Below are 14,406 nucleotides of genomic sequence, written 5' to 3'. Positions count from 1 at the left end.
CAATAAAATGCCTTTTAAACAACCAGCAAGCAAATAAATACTCACAATAATTTTGATAGTACCTTTTCACTTACTTTTTGGCACTTTTACTATTACAAAGTGCTAAAAAGTTTTTATAAATCGAAGATGAAACATTTTCTCCTAGGAGAAAACTCATGTGAAAAAGCGAATTGCATATAGCCCAGAGGGATTTAGTTTCCGAAGAGGGACTGTCCATCAGGGCCGGTTCTCTCATGAAGCAAGGTGAAACAATTGTATCAGGCGCAGAGATTGCAGAGGCACCATTTTTGTACTGTGTGTACCTTCCTGAGGAGGAATGGAGTGGCTAAGGGTGACCAGTCTGTATGTCACAGACTCATAGCCAACCAGTGTGCTATTGTGTTGAGCTGCAGGATGTCATGTGAGAACATTATATGAAGCAGAGTAAATTGTCAAGCGCTGTGCGATCATTCCAAATCTGGGTGAGGGCGCATCCTCACAAGTTTGCCTCGGGCAGCAAAAAGTCTAGAACCGGCCCAGTATCCCTCTGAAAAAGGGACAGTTGGGAGGTATGACATAATCAGCCTACTACATGTTGTGAATGTTCATGAGGGGTGCTTTCACTGCCTGTGATTATTATTATTATTATTATTTAGTATTTATATAGCGCCAACATATTACGCAGCGCTGTACAGTGTATATATATATATATATATATATATATATATATATATATATATCTTGTCACTAACTGTCCCTCAAAGGAGCTCACAATCTAATTTCTACCATTGCCATTGCCATATGTCTATATTATGTAGTGAACGTACTGTAGTCTAGGGCCAATTTTAGGGGGAGCCAATTAACTTATCCGTATGTTTTGGAATGTGGGAGGAAACCGGAGTGCCCGGAGGAAACCCACGCAGACACGGAGAGAACATACAAACTCTTTGCAGATAGTGCCCTGGCTGGGATTAGAACCAGGTACCCAGCGCTGCAAGGCGAGAGAGCTAACCTCTACGCCACCATGCTGTGATATTTGGGTTTGAGTGAAGTGCTTCTACCAGGGGTTCAATTAAAAGGTCAAAGATGTGTGTGTGGGGGGGGGGGGGAGTTGGCGCTAAATACTAAATAAATCTCACTTGGTTAAAGATGATCAATTGGGATTATTTAGTATTTAAAAGTGTACAGAAAAAGGGTAGTAATAGGTAAGCCAGACATCAAAGTTTTTATATCACACCAAGTTCAGGCCCAGATTTACCTCACAGAAGCCTTCTAGGCACAGATGTCCTGGCACCTTAGACTGCTCCTCATGAAGCTCAAACCCCTGCCAAACTGCCCTGCAAGTGTGCTGGCTGGCTCACCTGTCACTTCTCCCTTACTTCCCTTGCCCATCATACTTAGCTACAGGTGCCCCTTGGAATTAGGTAGCCATAATTACCCTAAATATTAAGTAGCTAGAGATGCCCCCAAGCATTAGGTAGCTAAAGGAACCTCAGAATGAAGTAGATAGAGGGGCCCCTGACTAAACGGAGCTCATCTGAGGAATGCCGAGAATAGGGTGAGTAAGCTCTCGTTTATACTTATCAGGATTCTGCATAGGGAAGGAGGGAGGCACTCATGGAGGGGAGTGGGCCACCTTTCCATCGTTAGACACTTAGAGGCACGTGCCTACAGTGTCTTATGGTAAATCTGGCTCTGACCAAGACAATACAAAACAAGGCATATACAGACCGACATTAACCATCTTGCAGACCTCGATACTTAAAGCATATGGTATACGGCCTTAGGCCCCAGATTCGGAAAGGCCTCTTAAAGAGACACTGAAGCGGAAAAAAATTGTGATATAATGAATTGGTTGTGTCGTATGGATAATTACTAGAACCTTAGAAGCAAAGAAAATATTCTTATATTTGTATTTTCAGTTATATAGTGTTTTTATAGCAATGCATCATTCTCTAATATTTGAAGTTAATACACTACTCAGGATTCTAAATGATTTTACAGAGCAGCCCTGCAAACTTTTGACCTGCCCTCTGGCAGAGAAAAAGAAAATAGAGTGGCTGACACTTAAGATAACATTCAGAAGAGGAGCTCTCTGCGACTTTGAAAGTCGTGGAGCTCAATGGCTTTTTTGCATAGATAACTGAAGTTTCTTAACTCTTCCTGTACTGGAAACGATATTAGACTCATATCTCTGTTCCTAATGTTTTATTTCTAAGCTGTACTACACATACAAATCATTATAAAAAAAACTATTCCGCTTCAGTGTCTCTTTAAGTGTATAGCTATACAGTTCCGTCAGATAAACTGATTGAAAGTCCTTACATAGTGCACTTACCTGGGTTTGTTGTCCACTAGGGATATCGCGGCCCGAAACTGCCTTCTGACTCACACCAGCAGTGGACGTGGCTGAAATAGGTGACTTTGGAATGGCACGTTACATTGGTGGGGAGTGTGGCTACGAGATCGTATTCACAAAGCCCTTGTCGGATATGTTCAGAGGGTCCGTTCGAGACAACCGTGGGGTTGAGGAAGAAACAAGAAGCCTCTGCACCATCCATGGACCATCAGGAGGCTTTCCTTTGCCTAGGTATGATATATATATATATATATATCTTCTGGGCTACACTTTAAGCAAGGAAAAATAGGCCGGGTTTCCTTTACATAATATTAGTCTTTGGGCCATAAAAGTATAGTGTAGTTAACTTCCAATCTCTTAACTGGTCCTTTGGAGTCCTGCTGTGGGAGATCTTCTCACTAGGATATATGCCGTGCCCATGCAAAACCAATGAGAGGTGCTGGAATTTGTAACGAGTGGTGGATGTATGGATCCCCCCCAAAGGATTACCCAGGACCAGTGTAAGTGTTTCTGCGAGTTGAGGGCCTGTAAGAGCCTCTCTGACTGATGTGATCCTAAATAGTGTAACACAGTGCTCCTACTTTCATTGTTTTGTTAGTGACCTGAATGGAACCCAACAATGTCAAAACTGTCTGGAAGGGGTTCAGTGCTTCATTGCTGTCAGCAGACCAGCACGAGGAAATAGACTGTAAAAGGGGCAATAGCTGTTTCTAAATAGTGTCCTGAACTCTGGGTGTCTTTTTTTTTTTTTTTTTTTTTAGTTCTAAGAACGCTAATTGCACACAGAGGCTAGGTCTGCATATACTGCCCAGCCTGTGTTATACAGATACCCCACAGGCCCTCCTGCGCTCTGCTTGCCCCCCATAAATCATACGCCGAGCTGTCGACACGCATGTCGCAGCTGGCTGTTTACCTATGCATCTGTCACTCTCGCTGCTCCCCCGCCTCCTCCATAGCTTCTGTCCTCGCCTGCGTCCCTTCCCTCCAATCAGGGAGGGAAGGGACGTGGGCAGGAAACGGCGCTATGGAGGAGGCGGGGGAGCCGCGAGAGTGACAGATGCAAAGGTAAACCGCCGGCTGCGTGTCGAAAGCTCGGCGTATGATTTATGGGCAGCAAGCAGAGCACAGGGGGGAGCAGTATAGCAACAGAGGCTGGGCAGTATATGCAGACCTAGACTCTGTGTGCAATTAGCATTCCTAGAGCCCACCTCGAGTTCTCTTTAATAAACCTGAAGTCACATAAAAAAATGCAAGTTTGATACTTACCTCAGTAGGGGGAAGGCTGTAGATGGTACTAAGGTTTTCCTGATCTTCAAAAGGCCCTCTGCTCCAGCCTTTCGCCTGTGCTTCCCTCCATGTACGTAGGTGCCTGTAGGCGTGTACACAGGCACAGGCTCACAGTACTTCCGGCGCCTATACAGTATCACGGATCCACTTATGCACAGCTTTTATCTTTGTGCATGCGCAGCCTTGTTCTACTGCACAGGCATGGCCGTCCATGTGCCCACATAATGTGGCCCCGCTCGTACACTGAGGGGAGCGTGGCCATGCAGAGTAAGAGGGTCACAGCTGGCAGCAAAGGGGTCATAAACATCAGGATCCAGACGCCTTAGGCAAGTATTTTATTTTTTTTATATATACATTTTGGCCTTGGATTCTCTTTATTCTTTTATGTAAGATCTCAGGCGAACATTGGGGTACAGACATCCTGCACTCATTAGACTTTTAAAATATTAATTATAAAAACCTATAGGCCACACAAATAGAAAATACCTAACAGGTCTCCTAATTATCACTCCTTTTATCTGTACATAGATTTACATTTTTAAAGGAGTCATCGGGATATTTAACCACTTGAGGACTGCAGTGCTAACCCCCCCCCCCCCCCCCTAGTTACCAAGCCATTCTTAGTAAAATAGGCCACTGCAGCTTTAAGGCTAAGCTGCAGTGCCGCACAACACAGCACACAAGTGATTTTCCCCCCCTTTTCTCCCCACCAACAGAGCTCTCTGTTGTTGGGGTCTGATCGCTCCCCCCATGTTTATTTTTTTTTTAATAAATATTATGGTTGGCTTTTTTTTTTTTTTTAAAAAGCCCTGTTTCTTTAAATTCCCTCCCCCACAGCCAGCCAATTATGGCGATCGGCTGTCATAGGCTTCTGCTTATGAGAGCCGATCGCTCTCTTGTCCCCCAGGGGGACAGCTGTGTCACACGGCTGTCCCCAGTGCAGCGCTGCTGCTAATCGCAGCACTGCACCATGTAATTAGACGGCGATCATGCCGTCTGACAGTCTCCCGAGCGGCAATAGCTGCTCGGAGGCTGAAGGCAGGGCGTCGCTCCGCCCACCCCCCCCCCCCCCCCCCCAAGTAGGAGACGCGCGATCTCCTGCAAAACAGAGCCCCAGGACTTTACACCAATCAGCGGTAGGTGGTCCTGGGGCTGCGCCGCGGCCACGACCATTGGCGTGACGCGGTCGGCAGAAGGTTAAGAAAATGAGTGCTACTTACCGGGGGCTTCCTCCAGCTCCCAGGACGTCCCTCGCCGCAGCTCTGCCTTCAGCCGTTCGCCACAGGTCCGCCTACGCAGCCCGCTCCGGCCCACGTGGCGGTGATTGACAGGCGCAGGCGCAGTACAGAGCGACCTGTAGGTCGCTCTGACGTCATCGCCGGGGACCGGGTTGGACCTGCGGCGAACGGCTGAAGGCAGAGCTGCGGCGAAGGACGTCTTGGGAGCTTGGAGCTGGAGGAAGCCCCCGGTAAGTAGCACTCATTTTCTTAAATATCCCCTGGTGACTCCTTTAAGAACATTTGACACAGGTTTGCTTTTAAAGGTGCATTCACATGTACATACTGTTGCCTGTAGGGAATGGGACTTGATCCCTCAGGCGACCGTTCAGGGATGAGTGCTGTACAGACAGATGGATAGACCACAGTTAAGTGATGCATTCTGTTGCTATGGAAGAGGAGGTGGGAGAATAATAGCATGGAGCAGGACAGAGTGGCTACAAGCAGGAGTGGTAAGCAGAACAATGCAGTCGGCTGAGACCATCTGGCACTATAGCTCTCAGGGATGCATTGGGGCCACCAGACATACCAGTAAATTAGAGCAGTATTACTGTCTATGGAAGGCAGTAATGCGCTGCTATTTATAAAAGTACAGATAAATGTTTTTTCTTCAGCTCTGTTTTACTTTTCAAGTTGAACTTCTACTGCCTATGGGATGTGAGGGGACAGACCCCACCAAGAAAACACCTGCACTAATGCACCCTGAATTCATTGAAGTGAATGGAGAAGGGGGTTTAGTTAAATCAGTCCTCTGAACATGCTGCTTATGATAAGCAGTTTATTAATGGGATGTACTATATTATATATTCATAAATAGGTTGCTTGTTATGAAAAACGTACTTTTAATTTCAATTGGCAACCAGCTATGATATTCTAAAACTGCTAATAGGCTTAAAGGGAACCTGAAGTGAGAGGTCTATGGAGGCTGCCATATTTATTTTCCTTTTAAACAATACTAGTTGCCTGGCATCCTGCTGATTTCTATAATTGCAGCAATGTCTGAAACAACCATGCAACTAATCTTGTCAGATTTTTTTTCAGAAACCTCAGAGCTGCATGATTGTTGAGGGTCTATGGCTAAAAGTATTCTAGACAAGAGGATCAGCAGGTCAGCCAGGCAATGTGCATAATTTACAAGGAAATAAATGTCAGCCGTCTCTATCCCTCTCACTTCAGGTTCCCTTTTAATTTCACTACTTATAAAAGAAGTTCAATTAGAAAGACTAGTTTAAACAATCTTTCAGGCCGGTTTCAGACTGCCACCTGGCATTATAGCTGCGCTGTGGTGCAATGATCGCACCGCAATGGTAAAAATAGCCTTTGGAGATTACAGTGACAATGCGTGTTAATCTCCCTTCTAGGTGCAAGCCAAGCAGGCAGTGAGACTCTCTAGTGCGCACTTCCTGTGCCCACAACTAGAACTGCGCTGAAGTGTATTGAAACAATACGCTTCCACGCATTCGCGTCTCAACACAAACGCACAAAAAATTATAAAAAAAAGCTACATCGCCATAGACTTCCATGACTTCTGGTCGCTGCACGTCACCGCACAAGCCGACCCCTAGCGCGCTGTTGTTCGCTTATCAAATTGAAGATTTCCGGTACATCGCATTGCAACCCGTCAGGTATGAAATGCCACATAGACTTGCATTGTCTTAGCGTTAGCCTGCAGCAAAACAGGGTAATGCAACGCGCCAGTGTGAAAGGGGCCTCATAAGTGCAATTCTGAACAAAACTTGTATGCTAATCTGATACTTTACATACTTTCGGCAGTAGCTCAATGCAGTACTTAAGTTCCTAATTTGCAGAAAATTTAATCAAAATTTCCAACCTGCCTGACAGCATTTTGTATTGAAATTGAAAGAAAGTTATAAACTGATCTTCAGTGCAGTAGCAGGATTGCGGTAAGGCCGGCTTCAGACTGTATTTTGGTGGCAGCCTTGTGATGCGGCCCAGGGGCCGCACTGCCAAAAACGGGCCTTCAGGGGTTACCAGGTTAGTACGCGGTAATCCTCTTCTGGCCGGGATCCAAATGGGAAGTGCTCGCTTGCAATCTCTTCCTGTTTTAGAGCCGCAACATCATAACGCCAACATTGTGGCAAACCCTGCGTCGCCTTAGACTTACATGACTTCCAGTCCGCCACAGCGGTCGCGTGGTAACGTTGGTTTGTCTGCGTAGATTGGCGACTTCTGGCGCATTGCATACAGTATGAAAGCACACTTAAGCTTTCATTAGCATAGCGGTGAGATGCGGTAAAATGACCCACTGCACCACACCAGTGTGAATGGACCCAAAGGTTTTGGTCAAAACAATAAAGTCTTTTGAAAACTGATCATTTCCATTGAACTGTATGCGATCAGCCTCACTTTACTGGACACCACTATATTAACCATACTCTTAGAGCAGGGATGTCAGACTCCAGTCTTCAAGTGCTGAAGTCCTCACACATTTTTTGGCACAGCTCAAATTAATTCATGGGACTAAATCAGGAAAAGTGCAGTTCATCAACTAGAACACATTTCTCAGTCCGTCCTAAACATTGGCATGGATATGGCTCTTGAGGACTGGAGTTTGACACCTGTGTGGGCATCGGCATATTGTTGGGTTGTCGAGCAGTTTTGTGTTTTAGTATTGATGCTGCTGTGTACATATATAACAGATCCTCACCAGTTATCATATCTTTCAGGATCCTGATGTCATGAACTTCCTGTAGAAAGTGGCCCAGCTTCAGAAGACGAAGGTAGTATGATAATGCGCCCAACCAGTTGCAACGGCATGACTCCTCTGATTGGCAACTCTTTTCTCTCGGGTATGCTGGACAAGCAAACAATAGAACATACGCTAGCAGATATTCCTGAGGAATTATGGGTGTAAAACCTGGTGGGCTGGAGCCTCAGAGCCCCCAGTCTGCAGTGTGCTGGTGAAACTCCAGAGGTTTCATGGGCTCCATCAAACCCAATCTCCAGCACTGATTCAAAACACCAAATGTCCCACAAACTAAAGAACAATTCCAAAAACCTCTGGAACCCAACGCACGGGTCTTGGGTCATGGAGAGCACCTGCTGACGTGCTTAACCATCCTAGTGTTCAGCTAGGAGAAGACTTGGGTTCAAACCTTTGAACTGTAGGAGCTTTATCCACCTCAAGCCAGATATTTCAGCATTTCCAAAGAAGAAGCACCCCTGTCCACTTTCATTTGTCTCAAGTTAGAGTGCAAAAAAACCAAAACCTTTGTCCCCAGTAAACACTGTGAACTTTCTAAGTACTGAAAACATTAACCTCCCTAGCTGTATGGACAGATATATTCGTCCATAAAAACATGCTGTGAACAGTATAAACGTGCATACACATCAATACTCTCCTGCACTGTATACTAGACCCTTGCTTGACACATTTTGGCAAGTTACAGGAAAGAAAAGTTTTAAAAATACATTTGATCACTTTTTGCACAGAAGTCCTGGGAAAATTGAACGCCAGGGAGGTGTTAAGCTAAAGCCAAGAGACCAGCATCAACCTCGCTTCCTAGCTAAATCTATATAATTTTTTTTAAGACTCCTGAATTTGCTTTCTGAGTAGCTTAGAGTACAGAATTATAGAATAGCTGCTAATGTTACATATTTCTCAGTTTAACTAGGAACCTCACTGCAACTATCAATCCAGTAAGCCATAGAACTCTATACAAAGAAAAGCTTGTTCTGCTGAAACATCTGAGTAACACTAAGAATGTCTTGTCCCTTTGTGTTCACCGTAACAATCATCAAAGTTCCACATCCCATTGGAAGAATCTGTGGTTGATGCAACGGAAACAGGGTCGGACTGGGCCACAGTAGTACAGTTTTTTCTCTCGGTGGGCCCCGCCTCCAGGTCTCTGGTGGGCCACCCTCCTTGTCTAACAGAGCTCCAATTGCTGCCTGCAGCACAAAAATTCTCTTCTCAGTGCTGTAATCCCTCATGCTGAAAGCAGTGGTGTAGCTAAGGAGCTGTGGGCCTCGATGCAAATTTTACAATGGGGCCCCCCAAGCACTCTATACATAACAATTGATACGACGCACCAAAACCTGCCAATGGCAACTACAGTGTCAGAGGTGCAAGAAAGGGATGGGAAATAGCTTGTTAATGATTACCACTGTTCAAAGTATCTATATAAGTGATTATTGTGAGCACAGGACCAATAGAGAGGTAATACTGTAGTTGAGGGAGGGCCCTTCGGGGCCCCTTTGGCCCAAGGGCCCCGATGAGGTTGCAACCTCTGCAAAGTAGGACATTACTTTATATTGAAGGAGGGGACTCTATTATTATTATTATTATTATTATTATTTATTAGATTTATATAGCTCCAACATATTACGCAGCGCTGTACAATAAATAGGATTACAGACAATGATAACAGGGTTGACAGAACAATACAGGTAACAGACCATAGATACAATACAGGTAATAGCAATAAGATACATAACACAATGCAGATAATAGGACAATGCCAGAACTCTATGCAAAGTTTTGCTGGGCAGCAGTGTCTCTGAATTACAATGCTGCTAAGATCATGTACATTTGGCCCTGTCCATAATACATCATTACCACGCCCACCTTCCGATGTATGGTCTCGCCCTTTTTTCACTGCAATCATGGGATGTGTGGGCCCCAGGTTGAAATTTCTTTGGTGGGCCCCCAGTGTCCCAGTCCGACCCTGAATGGAAATGCTTACATCAAGAACTCCGCAGTGGCCAAAAGTGTCATGTAAAATAAAACCTGAACATCCTAATGACTACAGCTGGGTATACCTACTCTACATGGTACAAGGTGTCCGAAAGCTGCCCATGATGTAAAGAGTTACTTAATGCACTTCAAATCTATAGTTCTCTGCATAGCTGCCATACACATGGAAGTAGAGGAACTTTTTTTCTCCTTATAGTAAATTTTGCATTAAATCTATGGAGAAAATGCAAGTTCTGATTAAGGGCTTCATTGAAATATTGTTACTATGGTTGACATGCTGGTGACTGTGGAGTCAACATTATATTTTTTGTATAACTTGAAACACTTTCTTTACATCCCTTCTGCTTGTAGACCCAACCCATCACTGCCAAACTAGCCAGAAGTGACTATTCATAGTGGAGCTGTCATGTACCTCCTAAGGCTTGGTGAACGTTATGAAAAAGGCAATTTGCTTAAGTTTCAAAGCTATGGTCTCACAACATAGATGTCAATATTTTTTTACTGCTTTTAATTTTTGAATGAGTAAAAATCTGCCTGTTTCCTACTGCTTTGAATTTTGCCATTTTGAGATATTACACAGTTACTAAGGCTATTGGTTATTACAGCGCACTTCTCATCCTGAGACAAAAAAAGATGACCACCATCAAAATATCAGGTGTAACTGCGGGGGAGGGGTCGCTCATATTTTAGGGGAGGGACACTTCCTCGTATCCTCCCTTCTTATGACACAGGAACCACTCCTCTAGAGCATAACAAATTATGCAAAATTACACTTGTACATGACTGGGATATTGGTTACATCCACACAACTAGTTGAATAAAAGAATGCATTGGCGAGCATACCATAGAATATATGGCTGTGCTTTTGTACATAATGGTTTACATTTTGAGCAATATCACACAGAGTAGCGCACAGAAGTGCACGTACAATTTTTCTAATAAGCCAACCATAGATTCTTGAAGGCTTCATGTATGCGTATTAGAAATGAAGTCTATATGGTTAATGGAAACGTAATAATGGGACTTTTGTTTACCAAGAAAGGTGCAAAGAAAAATGGGAACAGCCTATCCAGAAAAATCAATCTACTTTCAGCTGGTAGGTTCAACCACTTCACTTTTGTATGTTTTCTTTTCACCTATATTGATAAATGATTCCAAATATTACAAAGGCACTGTAATTCCCAATTATTGTATTTTTCAGACTATAAGACGATCAGCATTATAAGACGCACCTAGGTTTAGAGGACAAAAACGAGGGGGAAAAAAATGTACTATACCGCGTCCATGGTGCAAGGTCATCTTATGGACCTTTTTGCCACCATATATTATGTCCTCCTTGTGCCTTCCTTGTACCTCTTGTGTCCCTAGGTTGTCCCTGTGTCCTCATTTGTCTCTGTGTCCTCCTTCGTCTCCATGTCCTCCTGTGTCATTTGTTCTACTGTGTCATCTCTCTGCCATGCAGCCAGTATGGTGCATGCCGCTTCGTTCAGCACATAGTCTTCAACAGATTTCAGGAAGCAATATACCAATCAGGCAGAGGTGCTGCCTCAGACCTCCCAATCACAGCCGCCCACTACTCCCTTTCTTAACTGGAACCAATAGTTTTGTGGGCGGGGCCACATCTCCGTCATTGGTGCCAAATGCTGCACTCCCTTAGTAGCAGTGAGCCGATGCCAGAGTACTTCCTGCTGATGGGAGCAGCATGCACCTATCATGCCATATCTATGATGTCGAAGGGCACCCCTGGCATAGTGACTGGTACTGGTGGCAGCAGACGCTGCAAAATAAAGGTATTTGTGGGGGACACCTGGCGCCAATCTGAACATGTATTATTATTTGGACTGTAAGATGCACTGACTCCATCCCGTGATTCCCGTGATTGTGATTCTGATTTTCCCTGGATGATATTAAAACAAAAAGTTACCACTTAACAATCATAAAAAGTATTGATTAAAAATCGTGAATCGGAATCGCATGTTAAAATCAATTAAAAACTGCAAATCGGAATTGCATGTAGTGTGCAAGAGGCCTCAGAGTTAATTTGTAGGCATGGAAATGACAGATTTTGTCTTGGCAGTAGATTGTTGGAATACATCACCTATAATCAAATTACAGACATAAAAGTTTCTTGGAAGAATACAACTTCTGAGGGCAGGGAGAGATAAAATACAAAAACTATTGACCTTTTTCTAACTTTGGGGCACTTAATAGGCTGCCGCTGATTAGAGACCATAAAACATTCAACCTACTTTGTAGATGTTTAAGCTGCTCCCAACCGCCGATCGGCGATAGGAGCATGGCTCTCTGGGGACCGCCTAACATGGAAAGGCATCATCTCGCTTCTTGCAAGGTTAGCAGGGAACAAGCGCTTGCACGAACGTGAGTTTCCTGCACTACGCAGAGGAGGCCGCTGCAATCTGAGCTGTCAGGCTGCATTGTGAAAAACAAAACAAAAAATTCAGCGCTGTACAGAAAATGGCCCTGTCACTTAACTGCCCCTCTGATGGGCTCACAGTCTAATCCCTATCATAGGCATATGCCTATGTATGCATCATGTAGTGTATGATTGGTAGTGTAGGGCCAGTTTAGGAGGGGAGGGAGGGATGAAAAAAAAACATTTTTTTTTTGTTTTTTTGTTTTTACAAATGGCAGCAGTGATCAGATGCCACCAAAAGAAAGCTCTACTGGGGGGGAGAAAATTCATTTTGGGCACTAAGTTGTAATAAACTGTTAAAGTTTTGCACTACAGTGCAAAAAACAATCACCTGGTCACTTGGGAGGTGTAAAGCTCTGGTCCTCAAGACGTTAAATATAAAAGAAATCCCTGGGATACTTAAAGGAGTCATCAGGCATATTTAAACAAAATAAACGCTACTTACCGGGGGCTTCCTCCAGCCCCAAGCTCCCAGCATGTCCCTCGCCGCACCTCTGGCATCAGCCGATCGCTGCAGTTCCGTCCCCGGCGATGACGTTAGAGCGACCTCCAGGTCGCTCTGTATGGCGCCTGCGCGAGCGGTGCTGTCAATCACCACCACATGGGCCGGAGCGGACTGCGCAGTCTGCTCCGGCCCACATGGCGGTGATTGACAGCGCCGCTTGCGCAGGCGCAGTACACAGCTCTCCCTGCTGCCGCTAATCCCCAAGACGGCGTTAAAAATATTCCCCCTCCGAGTTGTAGCAATTCGGAGGGAGATGAAATTTGGGGTCTGGCAGCCGCCGGAGCCCCAAATTACCGTTACGTGCCCAGCATAGCATTGCTGCTATGACAGCGCCCAGCTTTGATATGTGGGGAGAGAGAGAGAGATCTCTCAAAACTAGGAGGTACTTTATTTATTGTGTTCTGTTGGTTAATTCTGTTAACACATTGTGGAATATTTCTTTAACCATGCTGTGCCAATAGACAAGCAGCTTTGGTGATCATCACTAAAGCACATGAAGTATGTCCAACTCACCAGAAATTCTCCCTTCATTTCAGGTACATTAGAACGCATAACATGAATGGTTTATGCGCAAATTGACTTGAATTGATGAAACCCCAGTAAGCTTTACCATCAGCATAAAATGGATGTTACAAAACACAAATGCATAACAAGCGGTCACGTCTTAAAGCGTACCCGATATGGGCATATGGGACACAGAGGCATGTTCCCTGCCTCATGACATGCCTCTTTGTCCCCACACCGCCGTGCTATAGCACATCCCAAGCCCGCCCGAGATTAGCAACAATATTTGTCGCTATCTTGGAGGTAAACACAGGGATGCCCGCCAGGGGTGTTTCTGCTGGTTTTCCAGAGCTGCCATTGGACTGCTCACTCTCCTTGGCCATGCCCCCTGCTACTCCCCCACCTCCCTGCATGCTGTGAGAGACAAACGGTCTCTCAGCACAGCATCGTGACCCAGAGAAAGTGGGCCATTGTGGCCCATGGGAGTGGAGGTTTTTGTAGCTACCTGATCTGCTCAGCCCCCCCGGATCAGGTAGCCTACTTTGTTTTTTTTTTTCTTTTGGGCCCACCTCGGGCTCTTTTTAATTTCGGATACAAAATGGCTACTACTGCTGTGAGTAGCTGGCGGGTCCTTTTAAAATGATGTTGCAATGAAATGAATCCTGTTTGGTTAAGGTTGTTGTTATCAAAAGATGGAACTATTGTAGTAATATAAATAAATGTTTCTTCATACACTAGTTGTCTTGTTTATTTTCATTTTATTTTGGTAAATCCAATCATATTGTAAACTTAGCAGTGTGTTGACATATTTAAGATTTCCCACAAACTTGAAGAACTAGTGGAAAAAAAGCAGAATAAATGAATATTGTAAAAAATGAGCAATTGTATTCAGACAGTGCTTGCCCACTGTAAAATCTTTCCTCATCCCGATTTACATTCTGACATTTATCAAAGGTAGCCACAGTTTAGGGCTGAAACCCACTAGCAGCCTTTTCTAAGCGCTAGTGATTTGAAAACCTCTAGCTAATACAATGCTATGGGGGATTTTTTTATCGCATTGTTTAGGTGGGACCACACCAATAGCATTACATTAGCATGAGCTTTTCAAATCACAAGCGCTTAGTAACGTACTGCTAGTGGGTTCCAGGCCTTAGTCCTGCCAGGTGATTTCTGTAGAATGTTTGTTTACGGAGAGGTAGAGATGTAGCAAACAGTTCACCAGCGAACGGTTCCAAGCGAACTTTGGTGGTTCGCGTTCGCCTGCATCAGGCGAACTTTTGCGGAAGTTTGATTCTCCCCATAATGCTCTGTTGAGCAAAACTTTGACCCTCTACATCACAGTCA

The 14,406-nt window shown here is 44.6% G+C and overlaps 1 long non-coding RNA gene across 2 annotated transcripts in view; it reads left to right on the top strand.

The window, feature by feature from the left end:
• Positions 1-12,610, top strand: part of LOC137525750 (uncharacterized) — a 32,746-nt gene extending 20,136 nt beyond the window's left edge. The window contains exons 3-4 of one of the 2 annotated variants that reach the window (XR_011022989.1): positions 2,338-2,569; positions 7,590-12,610. This is a non-coding gene — a long non-coding RNA (uncharacterized lncRNA). The remainder of the gene's footprint in view (positions 1-2,337; positions 2,570-7,589) is intronic. The other variant, XR_011022990.1, reaches the window with a different exon arrangement.
• The last annotated feature ends 1,796 nt before the right edge of the window (positions 12,611-14,406 follow it).

This window comes from Hyperolius riggenbachi, chromosome 7, assembly GCF_040937935.1.
Source record: "Hyperolius riggenbachi isolate aHypRig1 chromosome 7, aHypRig1.pri, whole genome shotgun sequence".
Taxonomy (NCBI): Eukaryota; Metazoa; Chordata; class Amphibia; order Anura; family Hyperoliidae; genus Hyperolius; species Hyperolius riggenbachi.
Note: the sequence above shows the minus strand (reverse complement) of the source record. Positions and strands in the feature narration are given on the sequence as shown.